The following is a 19,013-nucleotide window of genomic DNA, read 5'->3' on the forward strand; positions in this document are numbered from 1 at the left end:
AATAATTTATGACAAATTTCGTGTAGATATCTCATCAAATGAAAAATATTTACAATTTTCATAGAAGCAGTTTTAAGAAAAACACATTTAAAGTTTTACATGCTGGAGCTGAATGACTCGAATGCTTCGAAACTGCCGAGGATTGCACAAGAAGATAGAATAGTTTTTATATTTATTTTTCAAAAGTTTTTGAAAAGACAGTATATATATTTAAGAGATGATAAATTTTCTTCAATACAATTTACGTACTTTTTACCTTATTAGGAAAACGTTGCTTTCTAAACTTTATAAGCTGCAATTATTGGATATGAACTGAAACTTTATTTAAATTTTTGTGAGCAAAAAATTTCCAGAAATTTGTAAATATTAGATACGAGTACTTCACATTTCAATTTGTTGAATTACTCAATTTAAAATTTACTACTAAACTTGTACAAGTTTACTTAGAAAATCTCCGTGTGTACCTCAATCACATTATACGTTCTTGAGCATTGCACGTTAAACAGCAGTGAGTATCTGACAGTTCGCGGTAAAAACTTATTATGGTATTTCCAAAACACCAAATAAACTTACTGCCAAAAGGCGAGACCAAACAGCGGTGGGTACACCTATATATTTAAGCTGAATTAAAAACACATACAACTTTTATATACTCGTATATCCTATAAATATTCACACATTAAATCACGCACATAGAAAAAGTCATAACTAGAAGTAGATATTTGTATATTCTGTAGAACAAGTTTCCACAAGCTTACAGATTTTTACCAAGTGGTAAGTGTTTCGATTTAATTTTTGTTTATATATACATATTTACAGTTACATGTTTGTGCTATAAGTATGTGTTACTTTAATAGACGCGTGCAAATTATCAATAAATCGTTGAGTGCTTCGTTTCGTATCTATAATCCCTTTAATTCTTTTACTACTATGTCTAGCATTGTTACATGGATTTATGGGCTTGCATGGGAATACTTAAAAATATTTTATAATAATTTTCCAAAAAATGTTCTTTTTCGCTTTTAAACTTACGGTCTTTGAGATAAGATACAACATTATTAAAAATTTCTAAAAGTTGTTAAAGTTAAGTTAATAGTTAAGTATACCGACATTAGTGTAACGAATATGAAGTTTTGAATAGTGTTTATAAAATCACTCCAAGTAATGACCTAATTGACCTAACATTCCTATTGCTATGGTCGAATGGTGTTGAACTCTATAACCCATGTAAGAGATCTGATGGCATCTGACTTATATTCGCAATTGCAAGTAAAATATACAAACTTTGTACAATCATTTTATCAGAGGTGGGCGCGATCATGAATCGATTACAGCCACTTTGGGCCCTGATAATATCTTACTAACATGTTCACTAAACATTCGTGGGATGTTTAATCAATCTATAATTATTCGAGAAATCTATAATAAAAAACTATTGTTGGAAAAATTTTCAAATATTTTGAAATAGAAATTTTTGATATTTATACTTAGCACATTTTTATGATATAAATCGACTAATTTATAACTTCTATTTCCATAATAATCCAATTTAAGAGAGAGAGTTTATATTTTTGGAGTTTGAAGCCCACTATAGTAAAAATAAAAATGTAATTTTTGTTTGGAGTTTTTAAGGAATTAGTGGAAAAATCCCGCGGCCTGTCATAATATCGTAGTATTATACAGATCAAATCTTTATCGTACCAAATCATAAACTTTTATTCCTATAAATTTTCTACTAAGGATCGTTCGTTCACACAAAACCGTTAGCTGATGGTTTACTTAAATAAATGACGCTAGAAAATGTGCTGTGTTTTTTCGTTTTTGTTTTGATTACACTTTTTCGCTATTTTTATGAATGAAAAAAACTGGTTTTCTATTCATACAAACATATGTATATACGAATCAACTTATTCGTAGATCTACCGGCACTGTTCATTACAACTAGCATGCTTACATCGCAGTGTTAGTATTGGGACCTGATCTCTGTTACGTCCTGACCTGAAACATAGTAAATTTTAGATGCAATATTTATTTGTAAGGCAATAGGCTTTCCGCAAGGAAGTTTTGTTTATTAGGAATTTTTAGTAACAATAGCTTCTCAAGTGCTTATTAAATACTTAGTCATTATTTTTATTGCTTTGACTTCCATGACAAACACCCATACCTATTTATTCGAAATTTAGAGAGTGGTGAATCAAAAAGACATCCAATATAAATTAAAAAGATTGATTTAGTTAGAAAGATAAAGAATAGGGGCAGTATAAACAATTCTAATGAAATATTTATACTTGCTCTTGCGTTCAATTTGATTATTGTTTTGTTGCTTTGTAGTATGGCAAATTTAATTAATCTAGCATAACCTCAAACGACCTTCAGCCAGTCAAGTGCACGCTATTTGATTTAATCACTTCTATAGAATTTAATTTCCTATTTAAACACCTATTATACCAACAAATTCAAGGTACAGTCACCAACACAATTTTGCTAAATAAAAGTTCATATATTCCAGTAATACACCTGAGTTCAAAATAAAATTGCGCAGAAGCTTAATTAATGCTAATGAAATAAAGATATATGATGCAATAAAGAAACAAACCAACAGTAAAGTCAAACACTCAAAAGGTAACCAACAAAGCTTTGTAATGGTAATTAAACCTCAAGTAAATAAGAACACAATGTAATGAGGCATATTAAAAACTGAAAAAAAACATTAACTTCAGTTGCACCGAAGCTAAAATACCCTACACAAATAAATAAGTTTCCGCACAAAAGCTTGTTTCGGATCATTCACTTTGTATGGCAGCTATATGCTATAGTCGCCCGATCTGAAAAATTTATTCAGATATTATAGTAATGTTTTGGATTTCCATACAAGAATTGATTCCGATCGTTCAGTTTGTATAGCACCTACACATACGTTATGTCAGTTTCGACAAATAGGGAGAAAATGATATGCGCAAAATTTCAGAGCGATATCCTAAAAACTAAGGGATTAGTATATAAAGATAGACTGAAAGGCGGACATGGCTGAACCAACTCAGCTCGTCACGCTGATCATTTATATGCATATACATTTTATAGGGTATCGTTATATTTTATAGGGTCGACGTTTCCTTCGGGGTGTTACAAACTTCGTGGCAAACTAGTATACCCTGTTCAGGGTATAACTTTTATGTAGTCGCACTTATGCTAAGCTTACTTTCAATACTAAATTATATAAAAGTCATTATTGCTTATATAGACGATGATAATTTAAATTTGTACCCAACGCACATTTACATTGGCAGAAGATCCTAAATAAATTCTTTGATTATGAATAAATTTTATCCTGGAAAAATAATTAATGATCTAAAGGCAGCAAAGAGGTCAGACCCAATATATGCATTTTACAAACAAAAAAATTATCGGAATATGTTCGAAACTCCCCAATTTATTTCTTTTTTTAAATTGCTAAACATAAAAAAACTATAAAAAATTCTAATTTCGGCTGCACCGAAGCTATCATAATCATCACAAATGCATCTTTCGTATCATCAGATATAAGGGTGTATAAAGATCCTTATCTTGAATTTGATTGGATAGTTTGTATGACAGCTATTTGCGATAGTGGTCCGAACTTAGCAATATGTTTGGATATTGTAGCGTTGCATTGAACAATAAATCATGCCAGAATTCGTGAATATATATCGTCAGATAAAAGAGTTTTGCCTACAAGAACAAGAATGGGCAGTTTCTTGGAGAGAAAAGACGTGATTAAAATTTCAGACTGATATCTCAAAAAACTACGGGTATAAAAATCGGAACCACAAGCAAAACAATGAAATAAATCTCCCTCGACCTTGGCAAGGTCACAGCAATAAATTGCACCAATGACAAAGACGAATTATAAAAAACAAGTGAGTATAATTCAAGCCGCATTCATAGCGTTAAAAAATGCAATAATTTAGTATAAATAATTATGATTGTAAAGTATTATAAACGCTAATATTTATTGAAGACCAATCCTTAATAATGTGTACGTTTCAACTGTGTATGTAGTGATGACTAAAATTATAGGCAATTAAGTAAAAATTATATGAAATGTTCAATCGGAACAGTACAGTGTTCTCTTTTGACCTTAAAACTTATGAATTACACGCTAATTAGAATGCTAAGTAAAGCAAGCGGTGAATTGGTTTTAAATTAGTTAACAAAAAAAACCTCGCTAGCTTTAGTAAAGAAAAGAACACGTAATCTTAATGGAAATTCCATTAATGACTTATTGTTTATATTTTTTTACTAAAAAGAGGCACGTTTCTGTGTTATCAGCTCAATTTCGACGCTGAAATCGTCTGCTCTTCAATTCATAACGCCGGCGGCACGTCAACAGTCTGCCCTCTTACATCTGTCCTAAATTTATTTACATATTCCATGTTTTCACAATTTCATGTGCAATTTGTTTTGATTTTTAAAGTTCATTTAAACCTGACGTCACTCGATGTCAGTGACTGACGTCAGTCGATTCTACGAAAATATTGATATCATTATTTAGCTGCGCTCATGCTTTATTGTCATTGTAATAACTTTTTGTAATTTACATTTTAATCTTTTGAGAATATTCTATTTAGATCGGCTTGATTTAAAGGGTCAATCAAGAGTCCTAAAAAGTGACTAATTTAAAAATTTATTATAATTGACAAAAATCATTCCATGATAATTATAACCGTGATTCGAATACGTCAAATGACAATGATGTAATGAAAAGCTTCGTTAGTCAGTGCTGCGATGGTACCGAGGTGAGTTAAAATACGAATAATTTCGTTGTAAGCTCGACGTCATAATAACGAAACGAAACGAATTACTGACATTGTTACGAAGAAACCCGTTCTACGACTTTAATTATTTCTGAAACAATGCAACAAAAAATATTCCCTTAATGCACTCAATTAAGTAAGTGCACTCCAATCAATATAGGCATACGCTTGATTATTTGCAGAATTTCACCATGTCCATCACTGTAGTGTGCCTCTTTCATTTATTATTTTTGATTAAAATGTTTTCGCTGGTATTTTCATGACTTCCAGTTAATAAAGCATACAAGTTAATCAGTGCAATCAATGCAAATTCAATAAAGTATAAGAACGAAATCCGTTCTCCAAGTTTATGCTTCCGTAGCTGCATGTCTTCAAATATCGAAACTGAGCGTAAAGACAAGGTGTACACTTGTGGAGGGTAAATTTTCTTCAAGTCTTTGTATGCTTCGAAACATGATTTTTTTGCTAAACATCAAGAGCATTTCGGTGGTTTACTCTACTTCTTGACTGAACGGGATAATCGTCATTCATTCAGTGTTATCTAACATTGGCTCAGATTCACTTAGCTATAGCAAACACTGCTTTGTTGTGAGTTCAGTAGAAATATAGTTTTCAGTCGACGTATATATTGTCTTTCTGCGAATTTAGATACAATAAAATAAAACCATGTTTCATCATCGATAAACCTAAAATAATTGAAAGAAATCAATAAACAGGTGTAATTAACCACTAGGTAAAGACTTTCAATAACTTTTGATTTTATACGTTTCGATTCTGTCACTTATAGTCATATACTTAATACATAGTTATGGTGTATATTTAAAAGGATTTTAACAGTTCATGATTTGACACTTTTCTGCTCGCAATTTTTGAGCTCTCTTAACACGTGAAACTAACAACAAAGAAATCTAGTTGAAAAATGTTTCCTAAACAACAATGTAGAAAATATAAAAATTCTAAAAATTCTAAAAATATCGCAAAAAATTGCTGAAGGACGCTTCATTCATAACAAAAGCTTCTAAATATAAAGAGTTATGTGCCTTAGTGTCTCTCTCGTTTAGCTTAGCACTTGCGTCATTCACCCTCCCTGCTATACACTTGTGCATATAGGTAATCTCCAAAAGATATATTATATTTAAGTATTTAAAAATTGACCACAGATTATATTATTATATTTTACTTGAACAATCCACATACTTGTAGTGTGTATATTATTGTGACGCTTACTGTACACAACTACGTTCTTATATAAAATTTGAAGCAGATAGCAATAAGTTACGCGAATATTTGCGGCCTTCTCACAATTCCCGCCCCTTTTTACTTGGTAACTAATGTGATGCTGCAATACAATTAATGTGCGTGTGTGCATATGTAAGTATGTACAAATATATAAATATGCATATATTGAAATTTTTTATTCATAAAATCCGAGTTCAATATGTTATCGTTGACGCACATGAAGGAATATATTTTTCCAATGCGAGCATCGGCTATCAGCGCGAATGAGCATAACACTTGAGTTGACGTAAACATACACACACACCTACTACCCATACATGGGCGTACTGTTCCATAAACGTTTTCGTAATTTGTCACAATATATTGTAAATAATATTTGCATACTTACAGTTACAAACGCCACCGTCACTCAGTCGTTCAAAGTACGATTTCGGTGAAAAGTGATAAGCCAAATTTAAAACTGCCAATTAATTGATGATTATAAATCAATAGTAAGAAAACCCATATATAGGTATACTATGTATATACTTGTATATAAGTAAGTATACTCGAATGTTTATTAGAGGGGGTTAATTTAGTGGGAGCCAAAAAAACTGATGATATATGTATGTTATAGTTGTCCGATTTTCTTTATTGCACAGTCATTGTTAAGTATATATTAGAGTACTATTCTGTAAAAGTACGTGTTTTTTAAGTAAAGACAGGACACCGGTAAATAAAATATCTGAAAATAGGTTGTATGGGAGATATATGATATTCCAACAACTGCTCAATAGAATATTAAAATACACCTATGCATTAAATTTCATTCGAATATCCCAAAAACTGACGAAGAAATTGGTATAAACCCTAAAAGCTAAACTTCGTCTTACAAATCACTGGCTCGAAACCGGTTTTAGAGCAATAGTCTCTTAGGCAAAGTTATTTAAAATGATCCGTAGAATATTTCTCGTATATGCGATTTTATAGAAAAAAAATCGACACGCTCTAATGTTTATGTATATATGTATTTTGTAGGCATTTCCACACAGCCGATTGTTTTTTTAGCAGCTGCAGTACATCTGTGTCTATTATGTTTTTGGTAGAACAACAGAGCTCATTGTTGTAGTTCAAGTGTCTGGAGCTACTAAACGGTGAAATTTTTAATTGATTAGACCTTTCCAGGTCTAAAAAATCAATAAAATAAGTGAACAATATAAAAAGGCATGGTTGTTTCATTGGTTTTCGAGAGCTTGTTATGTTTTAAACCGGTTTAAAGAGCGATACATGATTCCAAACCCAAATTCAAAACTTTCTTATGTATATACATACTTGATTGCCGGCGATGAACCTGTTTGGTAATTTTGAAAAAAAAATTTAAGGTTTTTAATAAATGATGTTTCATCAAACAGATTTTAAGAAAACTTCTCGAAGAACTTATCAAAATTAATCGCAACAATATAAATTGTTAACTTCGGTTGCACCGAAGGTAGTTATAATACCCTTCACGAATATAAAAGATTCCGTACAGGAACTTAATTCCGATCGTTCAGTTTGTAATGCAGCTGTATGCTATAGTGATTTCCTACAAATGAGCAGCTTCTCAGGGAGAAAAGAACGAGTGAAATTTTTCAGATCGATATCTCAAAAACTGAAGGACGCGTATATACAGACAGACAGACGGACGGACGGATAGGTAGACGGACATGGCTAAACCAACTCAGCTCGTCCCAATGATCATTTAGATATATATTACATATAATCTCCGTTGTTTCGTTTTGTTTGAAATACTTTTAGTAAACTTTTCGAAAAAATGGTTAAAGTATGAAAATTAAACTATAACCAATACAAGATTTTCATTAAATCTTACTCACGTGATTTATAAAATCCTATATTCTTTTATTAATGAATACAGAGTGATTTTTCACGTTAAAATTCATGACTTTTAGGAAGTTTCTCAAAAAGAAAACGGTCAAAAAGACCCACAATAGCGTTTAAGGGTTACAACAAATTGTGAAAAATCTCCGTGAAATTATAATTTAAGTTCATAAAGAGAATAGTTTCACTTATTACGTTTTCTTTTCGTAATGAAAATGTTGCATCATTATAAGGCAACATTAAATCCAATTTTTAAATGTCAAAAGAACAAATAAAAATGCCAACCAACTCATTTGTAATATCTATTATTGAGCTGAACAAAACTGATAGTTCAATAAAATTAGTAAAAAAAAAAAATTGGAAAAAAAAGTAACTGTAATACCCCACTTCACCTGACCAAAACTGGCGCTCCTTAATAAAACCCATCACACCCGGGAACACTCAAAGGATTTCACCACACACAACGACTCCACCATACTCAACATCAGAGAACACCACACACGACGACATACCACACATCAAATAAACAAAAGGATTAGATGAGCGATCCTTGAACACATTCGTTTCGTCAACAGGCTTGAGCGCCACATATGCGGACATTTTTATTGTAAACGCTCGTGCGAGTTTGAGTACTATAGATTGGAAAGGTGTGCCCAATAGATTTGGTACACATATAATCAACCGTTTAGAACACTAAATTCGCAAATTAATTTGCCAGTTGATTGTCAATTAATTTGCTCACGTATTATGTTTTTTACGAGTACTTGAATTTCCAACATTATAGAGGTAATTCTAATATCATAAATTATTTCTTATTTATCGAAAGAGGTTTTTTTAAACTTAAAAAATTCAACAATTGATTATCTAGCCATGATAATCAACAAACACTTGAATAAGTGAGATGAGTATTTGATTGCTATGCGATACGATTATGTCGTAAATTTAAATTCTTAAACATTAAAAGCTGTTCTGAAACGTCTTCTAAAGTTCACATGCAATATCGAAGCATACTTTTCACAAGATAAAGCTTTTTTTGAAGTTCAAGGCAGTTGGAGGCAGTTTAAACATTTTGGAGCGCCACAAACACCAGCAGAAGCAGAAGCTAGGCCAAACATTTTAGTTTATATGTGTGTATATTATAAGTACTTAACTTAATTTCGTCTACTCGAAAAGCAATTTACAAGTAAACTAATATCAGCACTCGAACCGCTTTTTCGTAACACACGAAGTTATCAATTTGCCGCCTTGTCCTTTAGAGTTATTTTTTTCACTTATGTTGTTTTAATATTAAATAGGGGGTGGTCATACTGTGAAAGTATAGATTATATGTACCGTTATTATGTATATATCTGTGATTATGAAGTACTCGACTTATTTGTTAGACACGCTCTTCAGTCTCAGCGATAAGATTAATTTTGAAAACAGATTAAATTTTTTGTATTCATTAAAACAATGTACATATACATATGCACATCTATATGCCCCTCAGTCAGGAAATATCAACAACAAAAACATAAAATAATATACGTATAATATTATTTTATTGATAAATTGGTTTATTAAGTAGGAATTTTGCGCAATCGTCGTCATTTCACAAAACATCTCACGCGCTAACGGAACTACTCGTATTCGCGCGTACGAACACTCAGCTTTGAAATCTATTTAAAAATTAATAATAATAAAAAAAGTTGTTATAATAATATATATACATATTAAAATTGTACGAGTATACACCGAAAAGAAGGTAAAAAAGCCAGGGTTTTGAATAAATTTTAATTTTAATGCTCTGAAGCTTTATAACTGCAATATATAGAGCTTTTTAAATAGCGTGATATTAAAAACATTCTTTAATAAATTTTTATTTTATAAGAAGTTGCGTTGCGTTGCTTTTTTCATTTATAAAAAAATATTAAAAGTTATTTAAAAGATCATATTTTTACTTCATTACAGGTGCAATAAAATCAACGAACTCAGGAAGCTTTAGAGGTAAGAATTTTTTTACCTTCTTAACGTTATGTGTGCGTGCTGTGTAAAGTTGAAAATAATATTATAAAAGGTGTGAAAATATTAATAAAAACACATTCAACGTTGTGAAATTTTACGAGCTTTCGCGTGTTTTTAACAAGAAACAATAGCATTGAAAGTGATTTTCTCATGTTTTAAAAAAATTTAACGGATTAAGTAATTGAATTGACTAGTTTTTTTGAAGCAGTAAATGTGATAGTTTCCTTTAGTCGGCTATTTTAAATGCGCTTTGTAGTCTATTTTCATTACATTAGTGTGTGTGACAAGCAATTTTGAAAGAAAGATCTAAAGCGAATTTACTCGTTCAGGGTCAGAAAAAGTCCGAACATAACCTCTTGGAGGCTAAAGGACAGTTAATTTTGCTATGGTTTACCTATACCGATTCAACTTGGATATATATATGTTTTCAAATATTAGTTATCTGCAAAGTTCTCCTTTACATAGGTGTCACAAAAATACTACTCTCAATACATTTGTTTCGGATAAAAGAGAAAATCTTTGAGCAGATTTTCGTTAAAAATAGTTTTAAATAAAAAAAACAAAATTTTTGGAAAACCGAAACATATAGTTTAAAATATATAATTTCAGGATTCTCACAGTATTTTTAAAGGCATACTTATGTATGTATTTTAAAACATTTTAAAACACAGAATTAAAAAGTATGGCCTTGAAAAATGGCCTCATATAGTATCAGTGTATTTTGTGAAGCATTTAATACTAATGCAGTGCTAGCACCAAAAAACAAAAACCAATTAAATTATATATAACACAAACACACATAAGTATGTACTATTATGAATAAGCATTTAAATATATTTTACATATATAAGTATATCACTAAATGAACCTATATATACTTAGAGCATGAATTATATATGTATATATATATATATTTGTGATAACCGAAGTATTGAAATATTTACTGATATGTACAAAAGTTTGGCAAAGTCAATATGTCAAACGAGAATGGCAACTTAATTCGGTGCGATAATTCATTCGCATGTTATATATGTATACATACTTATACCAATTACAAATATGGAAGAATCCCTCACCTACAAACACACTTGGTGGTCTGATAACGAACCACCACGGAGGGTAAGATCATAAATGATGGTTTTATTTGCCCACTGATTATCGCAGCATTATCACATGATATTTTTTATAAACACAAAAACAAGAAAGTACATATTAATCACTGCCAATCGAATAGATTTGTGACGGGCGAAATAATACCGTTTTCTAAAATCCCGTTAGCTAAAAGCTTAAGTATTTTTATTAATCGTTTCAAACAACACCTTAATTGAGTCAATTGGTTTTGAAAGCACTACTAATTAACGCAAAATTTGAGTTATACATAAATATCGGAAATAGTTGTGTATGTAAATTAAGATTTAAAAAATTTTAATTTCTAATGGAGTCTATTAATTTTCAAAAAATACTAATTGACTCAATTAAAGTTTAAAATGTTATAATTTTATTAAAATAAAGCGTAAACCTTTATAATTAAACATATATAACTTTGAAAAATTACTAATTGACTCAAATAAAATATAAAATGTTTTCAAATCTTCTCTTTCATATATAATTCTATTCAAATAAAGATCAGATTTTCATAGTGTAACGTTTACTACTTGACTACTTTACTAATTGACTACTTAAAGATATATGAATAAGAAGAGATATTGTGTCAATCAATCAAGCTGTTGACCTATTGAGTCATGTAATTATGAAAAATCCTTCAAGACTTTATATTTTTAGTACAAATGAGACTTAGTAGACTCTTACTGGAACCATATTATATTTCATATAATAAAAATGTTACTAATCGGCACTTAAATTTCTAAACGACTCAACAATTCTCCTTAAAAGTAATATAATGCCAAATATCCATTAACATTTTTTATACAACTTTCTAAAACACTCTGATCGCTGTTTATTTTATTTGGTTTATATGTCTCTAATAGAAAGTAAAAAATTTAAGTGACTTTTATAAAAGTAACATTTATTGTTTTTAGCGATTAAAGTTAATTGGGTCTTTACTATTTGACAAAGTAAGAATTTAAAAGCGAGACTTCTGACTCCACTTCAGATAGAATCCTTGTTTTAGTGTTAGACTGTCAAAATTTGCTGTTTTTAAATCTGTTTTGAATTATAACATCCACCAAATGCTTGTTTATTGCTCTGCCTTAGCTTAGAGAATGCGTTTTGTGGAAACATTAGAAATTCTCGACTTATGTCGTTTTGGTCGCTACTTCTCGATGCTCTATCATTTTATTGAAGCTGGGTCTTCGGAAAAATTCGGGTCTATTCGGTTACATCATACTAACGGTTATGGGAACGGGTGGTATCATTCCATTTGCTGATTACATGTTCTTCTTAATCTTAAGTGGTCTTTAAATAAAACTGTTAATTTTTATTACTTCCTACTCAAATTCGTATTGACAAATATTTTCAGTACCTTACATTCCTATATAATCAGTCAACAGATTTTTCCGAATATTACTGGAATTAATTATGCAGCAATCTTGGCACAAAGTTCAAGGTCAAGCTCTTCCGAGTAAATTTTGCAGCTTAGTAAATATTTTCTTGCAATACTCTTTTATAATTTATCACTTTAATTTATCCTGAATAAGCTGACAAACATAGAATTGTCACACTCATATACGTAACAGCAACAAATTATCTCATCGCAAATGACAAACCTTAGGTGGTAATTACATATGTTTCATATATGAACCTATAATAAATTGTTATTGTAGCTATTTCCGAGCAGTAAATGGCGAATGACAAAATGATAAATAGCAAAACAAAAAATAGTTGTGGTTATTATAGTCAGAAAACTCATAAAAAAACAACAAACAAAAGCACTGATAATAAACACAACCGGCTGATGTGAAACAGCGCAGAACTCAACAATTTCGCAGACGCGCTTGCAAAAAATATGTATGGAAATGTATATAAGTGTAAAAAATAAATAACCTTCATGTATAACTATGTACTTGTCAGATGTATGCTTAAATAAGCATGCGAGTGCTAGTAGCTAGTAAGTTGATAAGCAAAAGCGAAATGGAAAGTGTTAAATGAAGCAGAATGACATTACAAGTAAAAAACAAAAAATAACAATAAGTATTATATGAATTAAATATGTAAAATTAACTGTAAATATACATATATACATATTTAGAAATAATTATACATTTATAAATATATATATATATATATGTTTATACTACGTATGTATATGTATTTATATAAATTATTAATAACACACGCCCACTAAATCGCTTGTTGAGCTTTTAAAAGCACACCCGAGCAAAGTCAACGAGCGTTTAGCGAATTTCCGCTGATTCCTACAACTTTTGTCGCATTAACCCAATTTACTTGGCATTAACTACGCGTGAATTTATTTCCAACAAAATGATGAATGCGCATAATTACGATTTTTGTGAAGTCATTAATTTGTTTTGAGCCGTCTATCTAACTGCTGAGCGTCTGAGGGCTTGTCTAGACCCCGCCTTGGGTGAAACACGATAGTTTGAGAAATTCCATAGTTTCAAGGTCCCAAAGTCATCAATTATAGTTTTTCTGGCAGGTATACTCCTTGTGATCAAGTTCAGTAATTCGTATCATTAAATGAATAATCAACTAATTATTAATATAATTAAGTCAGAGTATGTTATTGTTCTCTATTCATTAACATTATCTGCTTACAGTGCTCTTGTAATGCCAATTTTAAACGGGTTGTCTTTTAAAATAGATTATGTTAGTTCTGAGTGGGTGCTTCAGCCAACTTTTTAGCTTCTAATCATTTGTATCCATATAAATTAAATTCAATAGAACAAAAATTAATTTATTTTATCTTCTTTTCAAATACAAATTTTCCTACAATTAATTTCAATCAATTAGCAACTAGATTATCGCTTATCGCCTCTGCACTCTTCCACTTGAAATTATCTTTGAAAAATTTCCGATCATCAAGTCTGATATACATATATACAGACATATAAATATGTCTGCAAGTAAATACATATGTTTACTTAAGTAAAAACATCAAATTTATAAACTTCTAGTTTAGTTGCTCCTGGTGGCACTGATAACATATGCCAATAATTAATTCAAAACTTTTCTAATAAATTCAGTTATGACGCTGAACCTTGTTACTCAGACGTTGACTTTCACGCATGAAACGGATGCTCAAAGCAAATAAATAAATGCGTTCATAATTTTTGATGATTTGGTTCTAAAATTTTCCGAGTTATAATAAAATAATAATAAAATCATCATCAAAACAAAAGCAAGCATGACCCAGTAGGAAAGTTGGCGCTACCACTGATTTTTTCTAGAATATTGTTGTGATAACCCGAAAAGTGCATCCTTGAAAAGTTCTAAAAGTATTGCAAATTTCTTTAAACTTGAGGATCAGCCATTGAACTTAATTTTACTTATATATGGTAGACTTATTTTCCTTGTTTCCGGCCATGGTATGTATGTCCTCATTCTCTCCTTAACTTCCTTTTAGACAGAAATGTTACTTGACAACTTACAACAGGCTTAACTCTGGGAGAATGAACTGTTCAATAAAAGTGAGAGTTAATGAGAGCGTTTGCAATATCTGACTATAGCCTTATTGCCTTCCCTTTCAATGCCCGACTAGATCTTTTCTGAATGCAAAACTGGTTGCGTTTTTACTGGTGTAGAGATAAAGGATATATAATTAAAAAAGGCTACTGAAAAATAATATTTAGGCGCTTCTCTAGGGTCTAGGAAATGTTTAAGTCTTTTTAAGTTAGGCTAGGTACAGCTCACTTTATTCACATACTCGTAGAGGGTTGGTACCATCAGTGACCGAGAGAGGGGAGAGATGGGAACGATTAATCCCGGACCAGAAGTTCTTCAAGGCAAGATTTTTTCCCCCAAAAATTGAGGGATCAGGTGCCAGCTCCTCTTCCTTCTCCCCAGTTCCCGGTTTTCTCCCTACGGCCCTGGTCTAACCCTGCCACTTTCTACATACTTAAGTATATACATATTCGAAACGCCCAATAAAGCTTTCAGTTCTTCACGCCATTATTTTTATCATTTCCTGCTAGGTGATCACAGGATCTCACGAATCGACCTTGCACTCTGTCATGTTTTTATTGCATTCCATATCTACATTACTGTTTATTTGTTCAAATGCGATAATCAAAGTTAATATTTTACGTGCGAATTCGGTATTTAGTATTAGAAAACCGAACACGACATTAAGAAACATTTAAAGAATTTATTAGTTTATATGGCACAAATGTGGTGGTAGAGTGTAGGAGGTGGTTCATGAGTTGTAGTACATTTTTTTCCATTGACATACAGTGTGACATTGCAAAAACACACCAGAAAACAAAAAATATAATTCCCGCAATTTTAATCAAATTTGGAGTGATGCCTTTTAACAGCTAATTTGCTTGGGGTTAAGCGATAAATGAGTACATATGTATGTAAGGGGTAGTACACGCCATAAACCCAATATTGCTCAATAAATTTCTTGATATTGTAGGATCCATTGGTCTTTTATAACGATATTGACATAATAGCATCTAAGTGCTTTATTGGTTATCAGTCAATTAGTTGGATGGTTTTTTCAGTTGCTAAATAATAATCGCTTTTTTTATACTCTCGCAACATGTTGCTACAGAGTATAATAGTTTTGTTCACCTAACGGTTGTTTGTATCACCTAAAACTAATCGAGTTAGATAAAAGGTTATATACCTATATCTAAAATTAGGATGAAGAGACGAGTTGAAATCCGGGTGACTATCTCTCAGTCCGTCGATAACTTAAGTAAATATTAGGATATTTTGATGAAACTTAGAACAAATATTTCTTGGTACCGTAAGATGGTTGGTATTGCAGATGGGCGTAATCGGACCACTGCCACACCCACAAAACGCCATTAATCAAAAAACAAATAAATTGCCACAACTAAGCTCCACAATAAGATACAAGACTGTTATTTAGTATGCAGAATCACATTAGGGAGGGGCATCTGCAGTTTAATTTTTTTTTAAAAAGTCGCTCAAGCAATAATAAGAAAAGTCACTGAGAACAAATATTTTTAGTGGCTCTATCGACAGTGTGAAAATGGGTGAAAGCGGGTGGTAACTCCGCCCACTCTCCATATAACGGTACTGTTAAAAACTATTAAAAGCGCGATAAATCAAGCACTAAACACGCCAGAGACATTAAATTTTATCTCTGGAATGGTTTGAGATAACTTTAAAGTAATCGCGTTTAAAATTAGACACTTAACCCCCCCCTCTTTGAGGTGAAAACCCATATCTTGGGATGTGCTTAACCGATTTCAACCAAATTCTGTACATAACATTCTTCTCATATTTCTATGTTACAGTGCGAAAATCGAAAACCATTTTAAATTCCATCTGATTCTTTCACTTTCCACTATGCAAATCAAGCAACAATGATTGTATCGAGGTATAACTTTGCGTAAATAATGCGTTTAGAGTATGCCACCTTGGGACTAAAAACCGTCTAAATCGAACCAAAACTGTTCAAGCCTCTAGGTACTGAATATGTGGACCCCAGTGCCTATAGTTGACTTTTTACCGAAAATATCGGTCAATGTGTAAGATATATAATTTAAATTTATGTAATTAAATAGATAAATGAAACTCTGGATAATAGTATGATTTTGTATCAAATTGGGTTGAATCGGATCAATACTTCCTTTAATATAAAATTTTGCCAACACCTGAAGTAATTTCCTTTGCTTTGATCCTTGCAAGTTGCGAGAGTATAAAACGTTCGGTTACACCCCAACTTAGAACTTCCTTACTTGTTTTTCTTTGAAATTCGAGCGAAGTCATAAATCATCCAAAGAAAAACATTCCTGGAAAAAATTAAAACTTATGAAAATTATAACTTACTTGTACCTCCGATAGAGTCTAAATTAATTTTATTCTCGACAAAACCTTATATTCGAGACACCTGACGAAGTTTTCTCAATCATCTGCATAAAAATTAACGATCGCCCTCTATCAAGTTCTCTATGGACAATCAATAATTAATCGGAAACGTGCAGTAATGTTGTTCTTTAGTTGCAATTGAGTTCCCTGAACTTTATCACAGTTGGGTAAAAAGCCAAATCATATCATCTACAAATGGAGCTCCATTTTTATTAGTTCTCCATACATGTGGAGAAGTATAAACAACCTAGGTTGGTTGCCAGTGCCTCTCTGTGGCTCTAGCAAGAATATATTCCAAAATAAAAAGTTTTATGCAGAAAAATGTTTTATTTCATTGGTTTTCTTATACTTAGCAAAAATGGAGGATTTCTTAAAATGTTTAATTTTTTACCGAAGAGATCGATTGCATAGCTTCTATCGTGGGCTTTGAGTGTGGGGACTGAATCAAGAAATTCCGTAACGGAAATGCACCTAACACGATCACAAAGTTTACGCAAAATGTTTGCATACTTATAGGCGTATTTGCGCATATCTCAAGCGGAACAAATCAAGTGAAGAGCAGGGTGATTCAAAAGTAATAATATTTAAGACACTATTTTTTTAATGGTAAATAAAAATATAGAAATTAATAAAAATTCAATTAAAAAAAATAAATTTCTCAATATTTGGAGAATATTAGTAACATTATTATCATTTTGGTAAATAGCAACCCAACCTTTAGGAACAGTATCTCGTTTGACTTGAACATAATAATTGAAATTAGGTATTTCAATTGGATTATCAATGGTAATAAATTTCCACTTCCACTGGTAAAATATCAGAGCGGTTGCCAACTTTTCTTTCGAAAAAATTGAATTTGAAAATCAAACCAAATATGGTAGCACAATTGACGCGGTATTTTCCAGATATTTAGAGAATATCAAGTCTCAAACTTATGTTTGTTATTTCAGTTACCATAAAGTTATAGTTTCAATGATAAAAATTCCTGAAGAATTTACATGTATTGTATTATAAAATATTTTAAACAATATTAACTTCTGATTTATTCAATAAAAGAAAAAAAATTGTTTTCTTAGCGATCACCACGCTCAAAAAGTGTAACTTGAATTAATATCAAAGAAAAAACTTTTATATATTAATATCAAAAAAGAAAAAAATACTGCAAAAAAAATACATAAATAAATAATTATAATTGTATAAGTTGATTAAAAATGCTATGCAATAGCTTTACCGCGGCAGTCCCCGAGTGCCACACGTACTTTTTTATTTCACGTCCTTTCTTTAATTTAAATTAAACCAGTATTACCTCTTACTTTTCTATTTTTATGTATGCATGTGTAAATAAAGTTATCTCATCAACTCTAGTGCCTAGAAATTTACACACATATATTTCCATATTTACCGAGTTTATTCACCACACAATGCTGTCAGTGACCGCTGCAAATTGCTCGGAAAATTGCCCATTTCCGGTTGCTACTGTGAAATGCTCCATATTTCTATAAATTCTTCCAAAGTATGCACAAATTTTATGTGACAGTGAGCAGCTTTGTTGAAAAGTACAATATTAATAATAATAAAGTGTTAAATTGGACAATTGTGCGCGCCACTTGAGATTTATTAAAAGCGTGGATTTATTTCAAGTATTTCTTTGTTCCGTACGTAAGAAAAAATTAAAAAAAAGGCATGCCTATTTTGATTTGATGATGGTTAGCTATCATATGTCATTTAAGTTCTGGTTAACTCAACTGAAAGAAGAAGTCTTGGCTCTTAGGATTATTAAAATAATTAAAGAAAATTTACACAGCACATATTTTACTCGACGCCTATGTAAGTATAAATGTATGTGTATATAGGACTTAAACATCATTTTGATACTATACTATATTAGACAATAAATATAATATTTGCTATACTGCTTTAATAATTCTAATTTGGTAATCTGCTAAAAAAATGAGCAGTTTGTGCATTAAAAAATAAAAGTTTACCAACATATAAATATCAACATTTATATACATACATATTGGGGTGGAGCGAAATAAAATTTTAGCGTTAAAATAAATTTAGAGTCAAAAACTGTCACATTCGGTAGTGCTTGTTTTCACTCCACCCTAATACATATTTACTTGCAATAAATATAAC

The 19,013-nt window shown here is 31.0% G+C and overlaps 1 protein-coding gene across 2 annotated transcripts in view; it reads left to right on the forward strand.

Moving 5' to 3' along the window:
• The window catches only part of nebu (solute carrier family 2 member nebulosa), a 66,138-nt gene that overhangs the window by 17,780 nt on the left and 29,345 nt on the right, over window positions 1–19,013 (forward strand). The window contains exons 1-2 of one of the 2 annotated variants that reach the window (XM_036360448.2): window positions 9,472–9,633; window positions 9,840–9,875. The gene's annotated coding sequence lies outside the window, so the exon portion shown is untranslated. Of the gene's footprint in view, window positions 1–9,471; window positions 9,634–9,839; window positions 9,876–19,013 lie in introns of those variants that run through there. The other variant, XM_036360447.2, reaches the window with a different exon arrangement.

This window comes from Bactrocera oleae, chromosome 6 (genome assembly GCF_042242935.1).
Source record: "Bactrocera oleae isolate idBacOlea1 chromosome 6, idBacOlea1, whole genome shotgun sequence".
Lineage (NCBI taxonomy): Eukaryota > Metazoa > Arthropoda > Insecta > Diptera > Tephritidae > Bactrocera > Bactrocera oleae.